Source organism: Humulus lupulus, chromosome 6 (assembly GCF_963169125.1).
Source record: "Humulus lupulus chromosome 6, drHumLupu1.1, whole genome shotgun sequence".
NCBI classification, from domain to species: Eukaryota; Viridiplantae; Streptophyta; class Magnoliopsida; order Rosales; family Cannabaceae; genus Humulus; species Humulus lupulus.
Window position 1 is genome coordinate 70,970,789 of NC_084798.1, and position 19,130 is coordinate 70,989,918.

Genomic DNA, 19,130 nt, shown 5'->3' on the forward strand with positions numbered 1-19,130 from the left:
ATCGTTCGTCCGGGGTGGACCGGCCTTGGGATTGCGGGGTTCGTGTCACTCGGACCTCGTTGGTCCGAACCGGGACTAGCCTGAGCTTGCGCCCCGCCCGGTATTCGCTTATACCCGGGATACCCCCCGCAAGTGAGCAGAGACTGGTGTGGGGTCACTTGGGAAAGATTCTCATTGTTTTACAAAATTTCTTTATGACGTTTTGTACACGCCATTTTTATTATTAGAAAAAGGGTCGCTCTGAGGCGTACATCGTTTGCAATGAAAATATTAAATTGGGACATGTTTTCCCGACTACTGATAGTATTTACGGAGATGCTCCGCATTCCATGCTCGCAGGACTTCCGAGCCATCGAGTCACTTTAAGCAGTATGTCCCGGGGAACACTTCGTGTTGGATTTCGTACAGCCCCTCCCAATTCGGGCCCAGAACCCCCACTCTCGGATCTTGAGTAGCAGGGAAGACTCCGCAAGACTAAGTCGCCGGCTCTGAACTTTCGGCTCTTGACTTTCGAGTTGAAGTGTCACGCGATCTTTCCTTGGTACATCTTCAGCTGTACCTGGGATTCCTCCCAGATCTCCTCAATGAGATCTAGTGACTCTTGGAGCAAGGCGTGGTTCTGGGTGGGGTCATACGTGTCTCGTCAGTGAGATGGGATGGTCGTTTCGATGGGGATGACGGCTTCGCATCCATAAACCATGGAGTAAGGAGTGTGGCCGGTTGATGTCCTCTCGGTTGTCCGGTAAGCCCATAGTACGCGGGGCAGTTCCTCGGGCCATTTGCTCTTGCAGGCCTGGAGCTTTTTCTTCAGCATCCCCTTTAGGAATTTTTTCACGGCTTCTGCCTGCCCATTTGCTTGGGGCCTGGCGACCGCGGAGAAGCTCTTGACGACACCGTGCCTTTCGCAAAAATCCGTGAAGTGGGAGTTGTCGAACTGCTTCCCATTGTCAGATACAATTTTGTAAGGGAGGCCATAACAACACACTATGTTGTTGACGACAAAATCCAATGCCTTCTTGGAAGTGATGGTGTTCATGGGCTCCGCCTCAACCCACTTGGTGTAGTAGTCCACGGCCACGATGGCATACTTCACCCCTCCATTCCCGGTTGGGAGCGATCCTACGAGATCAATCCCCCACACCGCGAAGGGCCAGGGGCTAGTCATCAAGGTTATTTCTGTCTAGGGGGCCCGCGAAACCTTTGCGTACCTCTAGCACTGTTCGTACTTATGGACGTATTCAACACAATCTTTCTTCATGGTCGGCCAGAAGTATCCTTGGCGCAGGATCTTCTTGCAAAGACTAGGCCCGGCTGTGTGATCTCCGTAAAAGCCTTCGTGCATTTCATGCATGATGGCGCTTAGTTCAGTCCCGGACACACATCTGAGATAGGGCATGGACAATCCCCGACGATAGAGTTTTTCGTCAATCATGACATATCGGTGGACTTGGTAGTGGAGCTTCTTGGCTGCGGCCCTGTCAGCTGGAACCTCCCCGGCTGTCAGGTAGCGGATAAGCGGTCCCATCCAAGACGTGGAGTGATCGACGGTGTGGACCGCGGGGGCCTTGATCCTTAGGATGGGAAGATTGTTGATGGGGACCAGCCCGGCCAGCTCTGCCTCGGCGTCGGTGGCCAGCTTCGCTAGTGTGTCCGCGAAGACATTTTGCTCTCGGGGGATCTGGCGGATGGAGTGCTTTGTGAATGCCTGTAGCATCTCTCTCGTCTGGGTCACATAGGCCGCCATTCGCTCTCCTTTAGTTTGATATTCCCCCGAGATTTTCCTGACAACTAACTGGGAATCACTGTAGATTTCCAGGTTCGCTGCCCCGACCTCCCAGGCCAAACGCAGCCTGGCTAGGATAGCTTCATGCTCCGCTTCGTTATTCGACGCCTTGAACTGGAAACGAAGAGCATTTTTTAACTGGTGCCCCTGCGGTGACACCAAGATGATCTCGGCCCCGGCCCCGTTCTCGTTCGAGGCTCTGTCCACGAAGACTTTCCATACGGGTGCCGCAGGGGCCCCGGGGTCATTGTCTTCCTGAGATACCCCGAAACACTCAACGATGAAATCGGTCAAGGCTTGCCCCTTGATAGATACCCTATGGACGTAGGATATGTCAAACTGACTCAGCTCCATGGCCCACTTCAAGAGCCTTCTCGATGACTCGGGCTTCTGTAACACTTGCCGCAGGGGCTGGTTGGTCAGGACCTTTATGGTGTGGGCTTGGAAGTACGGCCGGAGCTTCCAGGATGCCATTAGAAGGCAAAAGGTCAGCTTCTCGATCAATGGATACCGAGAATTAGCGTCCAACAATCGCTTACTTACATAATACACCGGGAGCTGCGTCCTCTCCTCTTCCCGCACCAGCGCTGATCGCGTGTTCTGTCACTGCCAGATAGAGGTACAGAGGTTCCCCATCCACCGGTTTCGCCAGAATCGGAGCTTGGGCCAGGTGTTCTTTCAGTTTACGAAAATCTTCTTCGCACTCAACTGACCATTCGAAACGCTGGCTTCCCCTAAGGACGTTGAAGAACGGGATGCACTTGTCCGTGGCTTTGGAAACGAAACGGCTCAAGGTGGCTATCCGCCCTGTTAGGCTTTGTACGTCCTTATGCTTCCGGGGGGAGGCCATATCAACCAGTGCCTTGATCTTATCTGAATTGGCCTTTATTCCATGGAAACTCACTATGAAGCCCAGGAACTTCCCGGAGGCCACGCCGAAAGTGCACTTTTTGGGATTCAACTTCATCCCGTACTTCCGAATGACTGCGAAAGCTTCGGCCAGATCGTCTGCATGCTTCCCGGAAGTCTTGGACTTGACCAGCATGTCATCGATGTAGACTTCCATGTTTTGCCCTAGCTGGGCCTGAAACATCCGATTGACAAGCCTTTGGTAGGTTGCCCCGGCGTTTTTCAATCCGAAAGGCATGACTATGTAGCAGTATATTCCCTTGTCGGTCTGGAAATTGGTGTGCTCCTGATCTGCCACATTCATAGAGATCTGATTGTAGCCGGAGTAAGCATCCATGAAGCTCAAGGTCTCGTATATGGACGTAGCATCCACCATTTGGTCGATCCGGGGCAGCGGGAAATAGTCCTTCAGACATGCTTTGTTGAGATCCGTGAAGTCGATGTACATTCTCCATGTCCTGTTTGGTTTCAGCACCAAGACGGGATTGGCCAGCCACACGGGGTACACAGCCTCGCGTATGAAGTTGATAGAAGACAGCTTCTCAACTTCCAGCTTAAGGGCCTCGGCCCTCTCCGTCCCCAAAGGCCTGTGTTTCTGGCGGACTGGGGTCGCGTTTGGGTCAATACTTAACGCGTGGCAGATGATGTTGCGGTCGATCCCAGTCATGTCTGAGTGAGACCATGCCAGGATATCCTGGTTTTCCTTAACTTGGGCGATGATGGCGGCCCGAACATCCGCCGGCAGACTTTTTCCGACTTGGATGATCCGAGTTAGATCGGTGTCACTGATACATACCTCCTCTATCTCGTCCATTGGTTCCAGGATGCGGTCGTCCCCTATCCTTGGGTCTAGTCATCTTCTTCACGGACGACCCTCCCAACTGGCGGGGGGGGGGGGGGGGAATCTGGTCGACGAAGTCCTCAACGGGTTCTTCCCGAACCATATATATTGGCTGGGTCGGCACGTGGTAGCACTTCCGGGCGCTCTTCTGGTCTCCCCGGACAGTCCCCGCCCCTCCGTTGTCGCATGGGAACTTCATGCAAAGATGACGGATGGAGGTGATGGCCCCGAACTCGACTAATGCGGGCCGGCCAAAAATGACGTTGTAAGCGGTGGGGCAATCCACCACAACAAAGGTGCAGAACTTGAACGAGTGCTGCAATTCATTGCCCATCATAATGGGTAGCTGGATCATTCCCATGGGGAGAAGTGCATCTCCGTTGAAGCCATAAATCTGGGTAGGGCATGATGCCAGATCCGCTTCAGTCAAGCCAATGGCGATGAAAGCGGGTTTGAACAAGAGGTTGACGGAGCTCTCGTCATCCACTAACACGCGGGACACCAACTTGTTGGCGATTTGAGCATCTATGACTAGCGGGTCGTGGTGCGGAAAATGGACATTGCGGGCGTCGTCCTCCATGAAGGTGATGGGGAGGTTCATCAACTTAGGGCGCTGAGCTGGGGCCTGGACAAGGGCGTATACCTCTTGATCGTGGTCTAGCTTGCTTAGGTAGCGCTTTTGGTCGTTCCTGGACGGTCCTCCCAGGTGAGGTCCGCCCGAGATGGTGGCCACATGTTCGTCAACTCGAAGGGGTGCGGCCCCTGAGGGGTAAGGCATGCCAGGGTCTGGAACCTGTGCGACGGGGGCCCCCTAAGAGGCCGGCGCCATGGGTCCTTGTTCATACCCTCCCTGAGGCGGGTACGCCCGGGGCATTCCCGGGACCGTGGGCTGTCCGGGGCCCGCTAACAGGCCCGGGACTCCCACGGGCATCCTAACCCACTGGTGGAGGTGCCCCAGCTTGATGAGATTTTCGATCTCATCCTTGAGTTGCTGGCATTCTTCGGTGGTGTGGCCCACATCCTTATGATAAGCGCACCTTTTGCTGGTATTCCTTGGATTCCTTCCCCCTTTGAACATGGGGTTGGGCTTCCGGTAGTGAACTGCCCTTTCTGTGGCCAGGTAGATGTTCTCCCTGGTGTCCACCAGATTGGTGTATTTTGAATATTGGGGCTCGTAGCCCCTCTTTCCCTTTTTGACCGCGCCGGTTCTGGCCTTTGCCAAATCGCTTCCCTCGGGAAGGGTTCACGCTCGCTTCAGTCACTCCTGCCTGTGAGTGCTGGGCCCCGACAGGGGCGACACTGTGCCCTGCCGGCGCGACTCCATATCCGGAGTAGTGGGTGGATTGGGCCGGGGCATACCCCGAAGTGGCAGGGCCATACACCGTAGGGGTGTAGCTGATTCCAGGCGCGACGACCGGTCTGGGGGCGACGGGGGGTGCGGTATAGGACTGCGCCGGGTACTGCGCCCCGTATCCCGGGAACGCCTGGGCACTGGGTTGTGGAGTCGAAGGCCACCCAAAAGCTTGAATCTGAGCTTCTTCCCAGTTGATGAATCCTTGGGCCCTCCTGATGAATTCTTCCAGGGTAGTGGCCTTGCTATGCTGCATGTCATCCCAGAGGGGGGACTCGACCCGGATCCCAGACTGTAGTGCCACCAGGCGCTGTCCGTCATCCACTTTCATCTTGGAGGCTTCTTCGGTGAAGCGCTGGATGTAGGCCCTCAAGGTCTCCGTGGGGAGCTGTTTGATATTTGCGAGGGCGCTGATCTGCATGTCCATCCTCATGGCGGCCACGAACTGCTTGCGAAACGAGGACTGCAGCCCGAACCAGGATTGGATGGATCCCGGCTTAAGTCTCTTCCACCACTCTTCGGCAGGACCACCCAAAGTGATCGAGAAACAGAGCCACTTGCCGTCGTCATTGACGTGGGCCACTGTCATGAGCCGGTTGTATCGGGATAGATGGTCCCTGGGGTCGGTGTTTCCAGTATAGGCGGTGAGGCTTGGAATCTTGAACCCCTTGGGGAGTACAGTGTCCAGGATGTGCCTCGCGCAGTGCTCTTTATCCTCCTCATCGGAGTCAGTGTCCGTGCCTTCCTGCTTGCGGACCAAGCGGTCTGTGACCTTTTTCAAAGCGGCCAGCTGCTCCATGAGGTTCCTGGCTGTGCTGTCTTCCAGGGGGATTCTTTCGTTCCTCCTGTCGTTGATGTTGTTTCTGAGGTCGCCACCTCGGGGGAGGATCTTTTCCTTAAGGGGCCGCTCTTTCCGAGCATTCAGTCCGTCGTATAAGTCTATCCGGGACGTATCGTCCCCTGAACTAAGGGCACGCTCCTCGCTGCGAGGCCGCTCTCGACGGTTCTTGTTAATCGAGGCACTTGGGTGCAAAGATCTATCCCGCCCGTCTCGCCCTGGGGCGTGTCGGGGTTGTGCGTTCCGCGGCCGCGTCCCCTGCAGATCGATCGGGTGGCCTCGTCCTGGGACGGGGCGCACCTTCTCTTTCCTAGGGAGCGGCCGGGAACAGGTCCCAGCCTTTGCGACGGGGGTGGTCTTTTCTCGGGTCTTTCCATCGGCCTTCTTTTTCTCCCTGTCCGGGTTTCCTGGAGCTGGCTCAGGAAACGGCACCAGGGGAGGGGGTGAGCTTGCTCCTTCGGGGACCTCGGCTTGCGCTTGTGGAGCGGGCTGCTACGCTCCTAGAAGTGGGCCAGTCGCGGGATTGGCTGTGGGACCCTGCCCGGCTATGAATGCCTGTAGGGCTTGGAGAGACTCTTGCATCCATCGATGCGCCTCCGCTTGCTCAACGATCCTGGCCTCCTGGTCCAGGACTTGTTGCCTCAGTCTGGTCACCTCCAGGTCCTACTGGTTGGGCTCTCCTTTGGGGATCTTGGGATCTGCAGCTTCGTCGTGGTATTCCCCCTCATTTTCCTCTTCATAATATTCCTCCTTGTATTCTGTCCCACCCTCGTAGTCTTGTGACTCGTCATGGTGAGATGTTTGAGGAGGCGCGTTTTCGGGCAGATCCTGAGGGAGATGTTGTGAAGGCAGCGGGTCTCCCTTGCCCTGTTCTGGATTGCTAGGGTCGAAGGTTGTGTGTCGTGCGTTCACCATTGTAGTAAAGGCTTGACGTTAGCACTAGCTTCCTTCAGCTCTCAATGAAAGCACCAAAATGTTTACCGAGATTTTCGGAAACCACACTAATAGATATTAGCTAAGAATAAAGATATAGAATGTAGGAGATTAATACAGGATTTTTACGTGGTTGGGGCGTTAATAAGCCTTAGTCCACGAGTTAGTTGTATTAGATCTTGGAAAGTCTTTTACAATGGAGTTTTTCTCTATATTTTGACAGAGTAACTGTATATCAGTCGAAAAGAGATCCTTTTTCCAGTGTTCTATAGCCTGTATTTATAGACTTATGGGAACACTGGGTCTGGGCCGGGTATAACCCGGGCCCATTAGAGATATGGATACTCTTGGCTTCTCTGGTGGAAGCCCAATATAAAAGATAAAACATACATAAATTCAAGACTAATTAAGGCCCAATAAGGTGGCCCAAGAGCTATACTTCGCCCGACAAAACGGTGCTTTTGGTCTGGGCACTTCGAGTTACGAGGTAGATTCAAGGGACAAGATTAGTCAGAGTACTTGGCAGTGCAGGCCTGAAACAGCGCGCGTGCAATCCTGAGGTGGCCTTTTCCGCAGGTTAAAAATAAGGACAACCCGCATGCGAAATGGGGCGGCTTCAGGATCCTGGACGCTTTTCCCTACCAACCGGGGACGACCTAATTTGGGTTCGTTTACCGCAGGCTCGGACCATTTACCAGTGTCCAGGACCGTTTATGTATACTTCGACGCGATCCTGAGCTCTGTACGTCTCCCGGACAACTGTCCTAGTATGCCGCCCCGGATCCAGCGGGCCTGGGCCGGGCCCACACTCGAATGCTCAGTCCATGGGCCCCGACCGCCGTCCCGGGCCTACGTCAGGAAACAGGGATAACAGGACTATTGAGTGCATGTTTATACTGTATGAGTTATCCAATTATTTTCTTAATGATTATGCTCGGTTATTGTGTTTTCTTGCTGGGCCTTGGCTCACGGGTGCTACGTGGTGCAGGTAAAGGCAAAGGCAAGTTAGACCAATCCTGAGATGGAGAGCTGCGGGGCTGAATGTATATAGTCAGCTGATCGGTCGCCACGGCCGAGGAGTGATACAGAACGGGAAAAGCTTAATTTTCGGTTTTTCCTTAGAGTGGAAAATAACTGTATTTTAATCCTAAAATTTTGTAGGTTGTCTTTTAACTTTACTACTTTTGGGATCCCATGTAAAGAAATCTTTGTTTATAAGAAAAGTAGCTTTTGAGACCAAAATCTTTAACCCTAGTTCAACTGTAGTTTCAGTAACACATTTCAAATTAAATAACTTGATTAGCAAGTCTTGCACTTTTATAAACACACAGTGTAATGGTCTTGGCTATCCAGGGCGTTACACACACACACACTCTCACTCTCTCTGTGTTTTTTTTTTATAAAACTAGGGCACCTCAAATTAGGGAAACTGCCATATTTTTGCTCAACTTCTTTTGTTATCAAGTGCAAGGCTATTCCCCTCATTTGGACCACTTAAAACAAGCCCAAATCAATCCTTATGAATCTCTCCATGCCACATTTAGATTATAGCTCATTAAGTTATTAATATGGTGTTCACATTATCTTTTTCAAAGTCTTTGCTGTGTATTTTGCTATAGAAAATGCTGCAACATTCCTGAAATCCAAGCACCAAAAATTAGCATTTGAAATCAATTTAGCTATCTTTAAAAATTACACATAATTGAGGTGAATTAATTTCTTAATGGGAAGCTAAATAAAAATAATCTAAATATTAATTAAAACTAATATATAAATATTAAAATAAATATTTATTCAAGAAAAAATTAAAACTAATTAAAAGTCACTAAAATAAACTAAAAATGCTTGAGAACAAAACTAATTCAATGCGCAAAAAGAGCTAAATAACTTTATTTTCATAGAGTTATCACACCCCCAAACTTAAGATTTTGCTTGTCCTCAAGCAAAAGAAAAGAAAAGAGACAATAAGGTACTAAAATTGGTGATCTCCACAATTTTCCTCAAAGATTGTCCAATGATCACAGCTTAAAGAAAAAATACAAAGATTGTCCAAAGATTGTAAAAAATTCAAGAGTATGTCTCATTCCAAATTTGATTACTTCATGTGTGTGTGTGATGTATTTTCTCAAATTATTGCATGCAATCTAGATCAATTTATGCAAATATCAATTAAGCACAAAATCTCTACAATGACAAAGTCTCATAGGTTTGTTTTGCATCTCTCTCCACTAATGTAGACAAATACACAACCAAAGATTAATAAGACTTTTAAGCTTGTAATGTTAGACTTAGGTGAATGTAGGATAAATGATACATTTTTGGCTCAAATCACTCTAAGCACATTAATCTTCCTAAGACCATCAAAGAGCACACAATACTCCTAGAAAAATACCTCTAAACAATTGTCACTTCTCTTTTCACATACTATTTATTGAACTTTTTTTTGAGATGCTATACCCCCAAACTTATTTATTTGTAATGAAAAAACATAAGTATATCACAATTTTTTTTGGCAATACAATATGAAATATATACAATGAGAGACATATAACTCACCCTAAACTTAAAATCAAAATTGTCCTCAATATTGAAACGCAAGAAAGAGAAGATAATGCAATTTCTCAACAAATTGTCCCTCTATTTTTTTTAAGTTTGTTTTTGCCAAAAATACATAACAACTTTTCCAAACTCCTCCCATCCTCCCCTAAATGGCACCACTCAACATATGTCTCATAAAGATCAAAGTGCTTATACATGAAGGTAAAGGTAAAAAAGTAGGAAAATTATTTTGAAAGCTAGGCTGATACGTGGCTAACAAGAAAATGATTGTTTCACCCAAAACTAGCATGAGACAAGGAATTATGACACATGGTGATTCAAACGATAGCCTAGTCAGCAAGAATCTCGTCAACCCTCGACTAGGAGACAAGTAGATATATATGGACTTATTTCGTCACTGATACAGAATCAGTCAAATGTTTTTTAGGAAAATGCTAACCAAGCTAGTCGGTGCATACACGACTAGAGCTGGTCGGATAGTACACAAAGAGTTCTCAGAGTTTGTTATAACAAGATATTTATTTGATATTCAGTTGTCTTGCATTACAAGAAAATGGGTTCAATTGTAGGTAAAGATCCATTAAATATAGGTAAACAACTTTACCTACCAATAAACAAATAATTTATATTGGTAGGTAAAAGATTGTGGAGAAAGGTCTTTACCTACACTAATCCATATCTATAGGTAAAAGATATGGTGGACCCCACTTATTTGAGTAGATGAAGATGAATAAGCAAGTAATGTGGATGATGACATGTCATCCTATGTGGCATTTGACATGGATTTCCACATAGGATGAAATGTGGCATATGAAGAATGAGCCAGATGTCACCCTTCTATTAGGCCACGTGGCGCGCTCTGTAGGCCACATGGCATGCTTTGGTGAAGGCACGTGGCACACTCTGGTAGGGCCACATGGAACACACTTGTAAGGTCATGTGGCACATCTTGGTACGACCACATGTCATGCTACGGTAAGGCCACATGGTGCACACTAGTAAGGCCATGTGGCACGCGCTTATAAGGCCACATGGCACACTATTAAAGAACCGTGTGGCACAATTTTATGAGGCCATGTGGCATCATCAAATGGTACCTTGTTCGCATGTTATATGTTGGTAAAGCCTTCAAAAGTGTAGGTAAAATATTTTTATTTTATTTTTATTTTTTTTATAAATAATTAAATAAAAACACTAATAATAAAAAAAAAATTCATGTATTCATTCATTAGGAAATATTCCTAAATAGATAATAACAATAGTCATGATAAATACATTTGACAAAGATAAAAGCAATGAAATACAACATAACAAAACTAACTATCATCTTATTCCTCTTGAATTTAAGGCATTGGTGAATCTCTATTATATGCACCTGAAGCTTGATCTGATGGAGGCACGGAAGGTGGAGGCATGAGATTGTTATGTTGAAGCATGTCTACAACAAAGCTAAGCCGTTCATTAATATAATTAAGACGGTTATTTGCTTCGTTAAGTCATTGAACTAACTCCTCATAGGTTGGACGATTAGACTGAGTAGTTTCGCACTCTGAAGTTCCACTTGTACCACTAAAAGACCACCCCCACCCTTGCAAGTGTACAGAGCGACGTCCAAGGATACGTTCCATAATCTCTTTATCAGACTATTCTTTATGAGAGTGTTGATCCCTTACAGCTTTCGTTTCATAATGGTTTCATATTTTTATTAATTAGTATTCAAAAATTATAAAAATGATTGAAATTGTAACTTAATAAATAAATTACTTACATGTAATTCCTGAAGATCTGGTCCAGTCCATCCTTCCTCCATATCATAATGCTTCAGATGCCGTATCTCAATTTGACCTATGGAAGAAGTTAACTTCATTCCACTTTGAATGTGATGTCGTGGTGTAGAGAGTGATCAATTTCTTGACACTCACCTCCTCTTAGATTGACTGTTAGTGTTCTTCACATATTTAGAATGGAACAAAATTCAATAGACATATAGTCATTCCTATAACTAATGTCAACCATAAACCCAAGCAATAATGGCAAAATTTAAATAAACCAGACCTTTATTACTCAATTATCTTCCTCATAGATGTATGCTAATTGGAGAAGAAATAATGAGTGACGAAATTTTTTTAGAAAACCATATCAATATCAATAAGAAACAACGCGGGACAACAATTCATAATTTTCTAACATTGAAAAATCATAAATACCAATGTCAATGTATTTTATATATATATTTGTGGAGATAAATAAACTTTACCAAAGTAGGATCTGTTGTCTGTATTTTCACCTTTTAACACGTGTTAGTTAATAGTGATTAGTGATGGGGTAAGTCATGAGATGCTCGGAAGGCAACCTTTATAGGAAGACTAGTTCAGATGAGCTGCGGACATCCCCGAGGTAGGTCACGCCCGAGGTATGCCTTTGGGGGGAGGGTTCCTCCAGGTGATGCCACCTTCTGGGCTAGCTGGTAAGCCGTGAATGTCTCTGAGCGAGGTCCCCCCTCCGAGGTCCGTCCTCAGGGTCAAGGGCTCTCCAGGTGAGGCTACGTCTAGAGTTCTCTCCCCTCACTCGTCCTCCAGGTCTATGATTCCTATTCTCGGACCTAGGATAGCCACTAGATGCCAGTCACTGCAATTGTGGGCTGCCAGGCGATCGTATGAAAACTTTTGGTGATCCTCCATTAGTGGTGTCGAGTTCGTACACTCGACAATCAGTATTTCCCAGAGCACTGCCTGACATGGGAAAACATGCGTCGTACCCTGACAGTCACATATATGTTCCCCATAAAGTTTGTGTGTGACTTTCTGCAATGGGCCCAATAGGATCTGCATGGGCCATAGTCTTTATTGTAACACAACCCTTTGTGTATTAACTTAACATTAATACCCAGGTATTAATGAGAGATGATTAGCATTAATGATCCAAACCTCTATAAATAGGGCTGGGGTATCTCCTTGAAAGGGGTTGGATTTTTTAGAGAGATAAACTCTATACTCAGTGCAATATATATGCTGCTTGAGAATCACCATTGAAGCTTGCTACCTCAAGCTTCAAGCTCACTAAATAATAGAGACTCGTGGACTAGGGATCTTTTATAACCAGAACCACGTAAAACCTTGTGTCTTTCGTTGTTTATCCTTTAATATCTCATATTAGGTTGGCAGCGAAAAATGCAGTCAACAACATCGATATCAACTATTTTCACATTAATGTCATTACTCATGACTCAATCTTTCCTTATCATTACTCATTCTGACGAAGTAATGATATAGATATGATAAATAATAGTTACCTTGAATTTAGGGGAGCACCAACGATCACACAATATCTCCCAATCTTCTTGGTGGTCATCCTTTAGATTTGGATGTCGTTTTTCTCTTGGCCATTTCAACATCCTCTTCTCCTCCAGTTTCTTTGAAATATAAATGCTACTTATACTTGTGACTCCTCCAGGCTTTTCTCATTTGATTATCAATGCACTTTATGGTCGTTTCATCAAGCAAGTTGGTATTGAATATTTCCTATAAATATGAAGTAACCTTAGGGGGAGTTTGGAATAAGGTAAAGTGAAGGTGGGAATGAGAATCTAAAACACTTCCCATGTTTGGTTCAAAATTTTAGGGGGTAAAGTTAATAATTTTTGTGGGACCACATGTATTTTAAGGTTAAAGTGAACCATTTTATGCACTTGAGTTTAATGTTACCTCCATCCTAAGCCCCTCTATACTTTCCAAGGTCACTCAAATACTCAAAATGAACACCCTCTTAATGTTATATTTAAACATGATATCTACATTTATATAAAATATACTCATGATTAATAGTACAAAATAACCTACCAAAAGATAATATCGCAGTGGGGCTCTGACTTCCTCTGGGACCAGTCTCCATTCCTTGTAATGAAATGCACCATGATTGCGAACAATAACTCCAATCTCATTATTAAATCTCTCAGCATTGATGCAAATTGGTTAACGACACTCTGCATCAAAAGTGACAAGAAACTTTCCATTAGAAGATGCCTTAGAAATACGCATAAGATGGAAAATCATTAATTGTCCACAAGAGTGCAACTCGAAGTCTAAACAGACATCCCCCATATGAATCATACTTCTCGAATCCATCCCATAGATCTTTAAGATCTTCAATTAATGGCTTGAAGAATACATCATAATCTTTTCCAGGTGATTTCAGACATGGTATTAACAAAGACATGAGATAGTTTGTTCCATTCTTGGTAACCCAAGGGGGCATGTTATATGGAATTAATATCACTGACCACAAACTATAGATTGATGTAATGTTGGAGAAAGGATTAAGCCCATCAGATGCCAAACTCATTCGTACACTCCTCGAATCTGCTGCAAACTCGGGGTATACTTCATCAAAATGCTTCCAAGCCAAGCCACCAACATGATTGGGAACCATCTTTGTGCCATCACATATCTTTAGAAGTATGCTTAGAATAAACAATCGCTTAATTCGAGCCTTGGTTGGGAACCATCTTAAAGTTTTATGAGAGATTTTATTTTGTACATAACGATTAGAATTGCAGATAGGACATGTAACGCCCTACTAATCCAAGACCGCTATGACGTGTGTTTTAAATAGTGCTTAATTCGCTAAACGAGTCATTTGGACTTAAAAAGTGCAATTAAGACTACTTCAAGAATCAAGTATTAAAATTTTTGGTCAAACAGTAATCATTTCATTAAAAAGGTTGAAGTCTATATATGGGATCCCAAAAAAAGTTTATAGATTGATACAAATACGAAATCAATACAAAAGTGGCCGACCTAGGCGACAAAACAGGGTTCAACCCTAGTTCCTCAAAGGCAATCCTGACTGTGGCGATCGAGCAGGCTACATATGTACACACCGCCCCCGAAGCTCTCCAACTCATGACTAGCCCAACTTCTCATTGCCCTTACCTGCACCATATAGCATCCGTGAGCCAAGATTCATCAAGAAAACTTAAATACACAGATACAACTAGTCAACAAAATATAAACAACATGCTTAGTAGTAATAACCATAGTCAAGTAGGAATTTAACTCAATTATGCGACCATAGAGTCACACAAATGCGTATCGCACTTCATTTATTCAAGAAACTTCAGAGCCAGACAAATGCATATCGTACTTCCATAGTGGTCCAACCATAACAGCCTTCATTCCACATCCTTACGCCGAAAATGACTTATAAGCCAAGCTTTTCAACTAGATTCAATCAAGTATGCAATTCATGCATAATATAGTCATTCACATTTAAAAAAATATTCAAGGAAAAAATTATAATCATGTTCAATAACTGGGGCCCAAGCCCTAATCACAACCCGGGTGTCGTTTTCTTACCACAAGTCCTATGCGAATAATGGTACGACCTTGAGCACGATCCTTCCCCGAGCCTTGCAGTATACCTAGTCACAACCACAAATGGTACTCTTGTTAAGAACAAAATCAAATTATTGAATTTGGAACCAATCCCATGCTCTCGGGACACCAAATTCCACCAAACAGGGTGGTGGAATCATCCCCCGAACCTCCAAGCTTTTCCCAAGCCCTAACAAATGACATAAGTTGAAATGGTTATAGAGCAAGGGTGCCCAAAACAAGGGCAAGGGCGCCCAAATAAGTAGAGACACCCTAAACTCTCCTCTACATAGCGTAGGGGCGCTACAACGCGAACCCATAATTCTGGGTGTCATTTTCTGCGATTTGCACAATTGCCACAAATTGACCCAAGACCCTCAAGAGTCATCAATCCAAGTTTTCTGACTCAATTCTAGTGAATCCTTGACCCCAAATAGGTTACCCAAGTGCCCAAGAACTCATAAACAACCTCAAAGCACTAGGAAAACCAGAGCTAAAAAATCACACTTTGAGTTCTTAAAACTCAAACTTTTCTCTAATTCATGAATTCAAAGCCCAAACCCAGAACCCAGACCTAATACAAGTTTCTAAATCAGTTTATAAACCAATTTCTAACATCAAAACACCTAACACAAAACCCTTAGAACTCAAAAATTAAAAAAATTAACCCATGACCCCAAACTTTCCCAAGAACATAAAAGAGTACAAGAACACCAATTTTTCAGAAATATGTACCTCAGAAAATCTGAATTTCCCTTAGCTTGATGGTGACCTTAGCTGCTCCTAAACCCACTTGACAGCAAAAACACTTCAAGAATTCTTTTTGATCTTGCTTCAAAAAGCTTTGGAAGTTACTTGGTCTTTCAAGAGGACTTCAAGACAAACTGGGAAAATGCTAGAACATACAAGGAAGTGCTTCAACACTTACTCTCAACTTTGTCTAATTTCATGGTCAAAATGTAGGATCTCATTTATATAAGTCTATATACATGCTCCCTATATATATATATATTAAAAATAATGTACATAGTAGAAAGCACAAAATCACACAAGCATGTGAATGTTATACAGAGACACATAAATACAATAATATAACCACTAGAGTACTTACGAGATGCATAGTCGAATAATGACTACACCCTTTGAATTCCACAACATTTTGTCCTTGTTGAATGCTAGGTATTGCAAGGAATCCAAACCACTTTGAAACAAGACCACAGTCTTCCAAGTCTTTCTCTAAAACAACCTAGTGTTTATGTGGGCAAGTCTCAACACATGAGAAGAGAATTCCTAGAGAGAAAATTAAGATAGAGTAGGCGGCTAGGTATAGAATATTAGGAGTGAATTTTTACCTTGTCAAATTCATCTGACCTAATGCATTCTATAACACTAGTATATATAGGCAATTAACTAGGACATAAAATAGGTTTTAGTTTCCCATTTTTAATTTTAATTATTTAACAATTATAATTAATTAAATACTTGTCAAAATTAACCAATTATAATTTTGACCTTTATTTAATTCATTTTATTAATATTAATACAAACTATCAATATTAACAAAATTGTCCCAATTGACTATAATACTCTCTTTTTGAGACTTTGCAATAAAATCCTCAAAGTTTCTTCTATTTATTTTCTCACAAAAAATCAATAAATGATTTAACATTATTTATTTTCATTGACCTAGTTAATATGATATTTTTATAACTAATAATTAAATTAATTATTCAAGACTACTAGGTTCATTTTTATAAGAGATGACATGGGGACCATGTATCCATGAGCTCAAGCTCCAATAAGTTACCGTGAGTTTATTTATAACAAATAAATTCACCACCTTATTAATGTTGAGATTTTATGCATAATTAAAACCCAATTTCTTTGTAATCTTATTTTATTTTCAATAAAAGAATAGAAATCATTTTTGACTTGCTCAATCACTTTGCTCACATGTTTTATTTTCATGATTATTTGTTTAATATAAACTTCTATTAAATCCCGAGTATATAGCTAATCATATTTATAGTGATGTAATCACAGTGGAATATAAATGTGATTATATGTTCTACGATATGATCTACTTACATATTGTAGTGTTATGTTCTTTCTAGAACATTAGCAAAGTAGAAAAGATCGGCTGTATTTGTTATATTGGGCTGGACCAATATTGACTTTAGATAGATAAGTAAATGCTTTTATGCTTTCAATTTAAAAATAGAAAAATCCCAAGGCTTGGAAAAATATCTAATATTCAGCCATATAGAGAATTTTAAGCTATTATGTTAATTATTTAATTAAATTAAATTAACCCTAAAATATTGCTATAATTAGGGACTTATGTCTAGGGTTGTAAAAAAAAAGTGTGATTAAGAAAAAACCTAGACTAAAAAGAGACCTATTGTGGCCGCCCATCACTACTCTCTTCTTCTCCATAATTTTTCCATCTCATGTGTTGAGAATTGCCTACCCTAGTCTAGGTGATCAAAGGAAATTGTGGAAGACTAGGTAGTTTAAAGATCTAGTTCACTCTCTTGTTATTACTCTACGACATAAATGAACAAGGGTTAGAGAGAGTGAATGAAGGAGTTTTAATATCTGTTGTGTAAAAGTAAGATTCTTAAACTCTTCTATTTTATTTACTTTATGAAATTCATTAGAAACGTGTTTGTACATTGTTTTATATGTTAATTTGTTTAATATATGAAACATACATTAAAATATTTATGATCCTATAAAATATATGCCCAACATCTGGCCTCAGAGCCTTAGTAATCAATATTTTCATGCATGGATATGTTTAACAAAGTTGTTTGGATTTTATTTTAGTATGAAACATATTGTGTATATGTGTATTTTTTGCAAGTTTTTTTGTTGGTTTTAGGATTGAAAAATTGCACAGAATTTTAATTTTTTTTTGGGACTAATTGGGAAGTTTGTCTGCCAGAAACACGGTAAAAAGTCGTCGGGGACCCCGTGGCCATACGACGTCGTAGGGCGGCCCCGTGCAAGACCCACGGTGGGCTTTTTTCACCAATTTTTGTTTTTTTTGCCAAAAATATCTTCATTTTAAGTATAATCTTTTTATTAATTTAATTTGTTAAATTAATTCAAATTGTCAAAATATCTTCTTTTATAACCATGTTAATAAAATTGATTATTTTTTTCCTAAAATTAGATATTGATTTTTAAAGTTATGGTAATATCTAGATATTTTGGTTGAATTTGAATTTTTTTTTTTAAAGGAATATGATATTTTGGTTGAATTTGAAATTTTTTTTATGGTATTGTGGTAATCATAATAATAAAATTAATTATTTTTTCATAAAAATATAAATTAATTTTATTAATATCTATTATATTTTTTGTGCAATTTCCCATAGATATTAAAATTAATTTTATTAATTTAATATATTTCCTAAAATAACATAATTGAGTTAATTGTTGATAAATTAAATCCAAATTAACTTAGTTAATTGTTGATAGATTTTATTTAAATTGACTTAATTATTTTTTGTAAAATTGTAATTAATTATGAATTTTGTGTAGATACATTCTAGATTAATTAATTATGGTATTTATACAAATGTGATAAATTATGGAATTTTAGCATAAACACATAATTTTTTTTTTATCAAGAAAGGAATATTATATTGATCAACCAACAAATACAAACAAAGGCCAGAGTAAATAACTCCCCCTCAAAAACAAACTAGAGAAAAAAATGTATCATCATTTTCTCCCTCAAGTTCAGATTTTTACATCTATGGCTAAGGTTATGGACTCTAGCTTTAACCGAATCTCTAATAAGACCATCAATATAGGCCATAGAAAAACAACTACTCTCCAGCAAACATTTGTTTCTGTTTATCCAGATAAAATACACTGAAGCAGCCAAGGTTGCTGAAACAACCTGAGACAAGACATCCTTTCTAGGTTCATTTAGCCAGCAACACCAGTTCTGGTAGTTCTCAGGCCAAACTAGATCACCCAGCCAATTAGAAACCGCTTGAAGAACTTTCCTTGAAAACCAGCAGTCAAAAAATAGGTGAGCATGATTCTCCATAGCTGACTCACAAACCGGACAGCACTGGGTGAGAACAGGGATATGGCAATGATGTAGTAAATCTCTGGTAAGGAGTTTCTGATGAACAGCCTGCCAAAGTATGAATCGATGCTTGGGCTGAGAGAGTTTACACCAGATTGTCTTCATTCCTGAGCTAGGGGAACCAGAAATGAATAGAAGATACAGTTTACTCAGCTTGAGTTTCCCCTTACATACAACTGCATTCATAATCGAATCAGACAAACACTTGCTCATCTTAACTAGCATTTTCCAGTACCAGCTAGTATCTTGCTGCAATACATAATCCCGAATCCGGACACCTTTCAAACAAATGCAATTCACCCATTTTACCCAAAGACTATCATGTTTTGAAGAGATAGCCCAAATGTACCTTGCTAGATTAATCTTATTCCAGAGAACACCCTCTTTAAAACCTAATCCACCATAGGACTTAGGTCTGCAAACATGGTCCCAAGAA